Here is a 4,616-nt window from a genome sequence, read left to right on the forward strand (position 1 = left end):
ATGATATTCTCCCTAAACTAAAGGTATCTTCTTTATGCCCGCTTATCAGTTGAAGATGGAAGATGATGCAACTGATGATGAGATAACTAATGTTGAGATTTAGGTAACTTAATGAATTTATCCCTTACAACCGCATTTGAGGAAAGCAGAACTTGTGCTTGGTTAACTAATTAAGGATTCTTACATGCATTCCCTTGTATTCTGAAACTTTGGTAAGGGGGTTGTTGGGATATAAAGAGTATATGTAGTTGTTGTTGCGATATAAAGAGTAAGAGTGTGTGTGTACGAGAGAGAGAGAGAGAGAGAGAGAAAGAGAGAGGGGGGAGAGATAGAGAGAAGGGGGAGGGAGAGAGTGAGGGGGGGGGGAGGGGGGCAACGTTTTTTTTAGTATGATATTTCGTTCTAATCTGTAGTTTTTGAGGAGAGTTTGCCTTATTTTTCTTTTTCTTCCTCTTCCTCTTCTTCTTCTTCTTCTTCTTCTTCTTGACATCTCTCTCCTCTTTTGCGTGCACTATCCTTGTTGCACATTCTCTTTTCGTCATGTGCAGACTTGTTATTTTACAAAATGTGTAGTAGTGCATTTGACAAGGTCTTGCGTTCGTTGCAATATTATTTACTAGAGCAGTCAATCTTGGACCTTAAGCAAGCCTTTCTCAGGAAGTAACCCATGTTTTATTGCTTTTATTTTCTTATCTTTTTTTTTTAATAGATTTTCTCTTATGGAAATGTTTGTGTGTCTTTTACTAGGTACATGACTTTATATACTTTGGTGCATTAGTTTGGATCAAGAGTCAAGGAAGTTTGGCTCCACTTTTGCTAGCATATAGACAATGAGATTCACTTCTAGAGGAAATTGGCTTTCAAAGGTTTAACTGGGTCATTTGTGGGTATTTAAACCCACCTATATCTGGTAATATCTTTCCTTGATCTTTCTCTAATGGTTGGTGACTTGGTGGACATGTGTTGGTTTATTGGGTTGATTTCTTTCTTTTCCCCGGCCCTCCCATGAATTCTTTGGTTTATGTTTGAGCATTTTGTCTCATTCAAGCTTGGGGGAGGGTATACTATCATGTTTGGTGGGATGTTGATTCATATATTCCATGCACATTTGTATATGCATTTCCATTTTCTTTATTTTGAAAACTTCCAAAAAGATTTTTGTTTCTATCAAGGTAAATTTGGATTGTGTTTTGTTTTATTCTTGCTTTGGACATAATACTTTTGGACTTGTATTCTTGAATGCTTTTCTTTCTAAATGGTAATGGTGTGAACAGTTTGAGAATATAATTGGTTGATTTGAGGATAAAGTATGCTAAGATAGTGTGTTTACAACTTTGGGACCTTGAAGCCCTAATCTACTTGTTTGTGTGAAGAAGGTGTTGCTTCCTATAGTGAATTTGAATCCAATAGTTAGTTATTTCTATAACCATGTGAGTTTTCATTTTTCTAGCTTTCTACCTATTTTGTATAAGTGGCACATGGACCCTTGACAATCACTTACTTTATCAAGAACTTGACTTTTATCTCCCGATGTTGACCCTAAGTTTTGATGATGACTCAAGGAATCTAAGCAAACCATAACTAGTTTAACTTCTGTTTTAGCACTGATTATTGATAGGTTTATGCTACGAGATTCTGGATTAAGAATGGAGCATGGAACAAAGTCCAAGTCTGCTATGGAAGGATAAAGAAGACAATCAGAAGTCAAGTTCCTTAAGTGAGGAACTGAAGCTCTAGAGTCGAAGCTTCAAGATAAGTTCCTTGAGTGAGGAACTGAAGCTCCAGAGTCGAAGCTTCACAGAGTTTCAAGGAGTCTATTTTATTTTATCTTTATTTTTAGGATTCTTATATTTATGCTAAGTACTTTGATTATGACAGGATTAAAGTGGATTTTATTTTATATGATTAAGATTTTATTTTCCATATTTTAGCTTGTTTATTTCAAAGATATCTTTTAAGTAAAAATATCTTTTTGTTAAAAGGAATTTCTGATTTTATTAAAGCTTATCTTTAGGAAAATCAGTTTTTGGAAAATATTCTTCAAACGTGTGTTTTTACTTTGTCAAAGTAGTTGAGAAAAATTAGGAAGAAGTAAAACCACTTTCAGTTGAATTGGTTTTACTTGCTGCCCAAGCTCCAACAAACTGTACGTCCTAATTCTAAGGATATTGTGGCTTAGCGGAGATTGAGGCAACGACTGTTTAACTTCCTCTATTTTTCTATAAATTAAATTGGGTTTTAGTTGAGAAAAATACACTTGAGTATTATAATCTTTAGCTTTCAAAAAGAGTCAAAATCCACTTAAGTCCTTGAGTGTCTTTGTACTTAGCATTTTAGAGTTTAATCTTGTGTTGTATTGGGATAGAGTTTGGGTAAACTCTATGAGTGTTTATTGCTTTGAGTGAAGCAAGGAGAAAGAGAGAGTTTAGAGAGAACAACTGGTTGAGGGATCAGTTGAAGGGTACTTAAGTTCGTTGAAGAACTTGAGTTTAGAGTCTTAATTTGTAATAGGTTGTTTGCCCTATTATTATTAAGAGTTGAGTTTAAAATCCCTTGTGGTCGTGGTTTTTCTTCTTGATTAGGGCCAAGAAGTTTTCCACGTAAAATCTCTCTTTGCACTTTAAGTTTTTGTTTGAGTTTCTTTATTAATTCCGCAAAAATTACCCTAGTTCCTCAACAATACCATTAACCCCCCTCTTGTATTGTTCATTTAAGTCAACACCCGAGATCACGACCGAACCATTTGGGAAGTACAAAGGCATCTTTCCGGGGTGGTTATTTTTGCTTTTCTAGGTTTCGATTTTATGATTTTTGTTTTGGGTTTTCATTTACCTTCTTGCTAACCATTTGAGCCTCTTTCCTTTTTTTTCAAGCCATATTACTAGAATTCTTGCCATTTGTTTCATTCTCTTCTTCATTGGTTTTTGTGAAGCTAGTGGTCATGAGTTGTTTGGTGATTATACGTTTAATGGTTTGAATTTATGAGCTCATTTGAAACAAAGAATGTGTTGTAAATAGTGTGTGAATAAAAGCAAATGTATAGTTGAAAAAGTTGTCCATAGTTAAAAGAGGCAAGGACAAAGCAATAAAGTTAAAAAACAAAGCAAAATTAAATTCTTTGAAAAAAAATTAAAAAAAAAAATTTGAAAAGCACAAAAATATTAGAGCATTGATGACAATACTCCATTGAAGCTTGGGGAAGCATGCTATGTTTTTTGTATATATGTTTGTGATTTTGCTTTCAATAAGCTTAAGGGTGTTGGTACTTTTGTTTAAGTTTGGTGATAACTTGATTATGGTATTGGGGATTGATCACCCTTTGCTTCACAAACTAGGTATACCACCAAATTTCAAATTTTAGCTACCTTTACCCTCTTTGCCCATACGTTACATCCCACAAAAGACCTTTTGACCTTTGTGGTTGAGTCACAAATCGGTAGAGGGAGATGAGAGTCAAGCTTATAGAGCGGTTTGCATAGTTAAGATGTCGAGTAGCCATAAAATCTCTTCTTTTTCGGTTCCTTAGAGGAATCATTGAGATGTTCACCAGAGGTGTATTTGAAACTAGTAGGGAGAACGCAGTAAGATTGAATGGGATGAAGGTGAATTGTGTCCTATAGTTTTCTACGCTTAACATATTTATTTTTCAATCAACCTTGGATATCTTGAAACACGCACTCCTATATTGTTTAGAAAGACTTATATTCATTTGTGCTTGTTCATTTGCGCTTGTTCATTTGCAAAAGTCTATTCTTGAACATTTGTTTTCTTCCCATTTCTTCTGATTTCATTTTTATGCTTTGCCTTGTTTGTTTGGTTTGTGAGAGTTATGGGTTAAGTTCTTGGGAAACCCTCACGAGACCGAAGACCTCACTCGTCCTCATAGGCGACTTTGGGGTTTTAAGGGCTTTTTCTAGATAGAAACAATCGTGATTCCTACGTTAGTAAGTCTAAGTTTATATTCTCATCTCCCTTTTTCTTTACTTGCTTGAATAAATTCATCATTTTTCCTTGGGTTTGATTTTATTTTGCTTGAGGACGAGCAAAAGTTTAGATTGAGGGAATTTGATGAGTGACACTCATAGGGTAGTGTTTTAGGTTGTTTTCCCATTCTTTTTAGCGCTTTCTTTCTTAATAATTGCTTAGTTTTGTTCATTTGTTTCTTCATTCTTACTTATTTGTGTTTTCTTGCGTTTTAAGGGTGTTTTCGTCTTTTCTACTTTACTCGCTTTACTTCTTTTATTGTAGGTCTTGTTTTGGGGCTCGAGATTTACTGTAGAAGATTCTCTAAGTCTTTTGAATGCTCGGGACAAGACCTCATATCATTTGGTTGACTAGATTTCAAGATAAGAAGCAAGCTCCCACTCTTGGCATTAGCGTTCTCGTGCATCACCCTCAACACATGTCTTGGTCATGAACACGGAAAAATGAAGATTTCAAGACTAATCATCTCGTGTGCTTCACATGACAGTATCGACTATGGAGATGCTTGGGCGCTCAAGTTTGGTGTGTAGCTGCTGCCAGGATTTGCCGTGCCACAACAATAATGCATCACGCCATGCCAGGATTTTCCGCTCCACGACAGACACCAGCGCGCCGTGGAACCAGTGTCGTGT

The sequence above is a fragment of the Chenopodium album genome, chromosome 15, assembly GCF_948465745.1.
Source record: "Chenopodium album chromosome 15, dcCheAlbu1.1, whole genome shotgun sequence".
In the NCBI taxonomy this organism is placed as follows: domain Eukaryota; kingdom Viridiplantae; phylum Streptophyta; class Magnoliopsida; order Caryophyllales; family Amaranthaceae; genus Chenopodium; species Chenopodium album.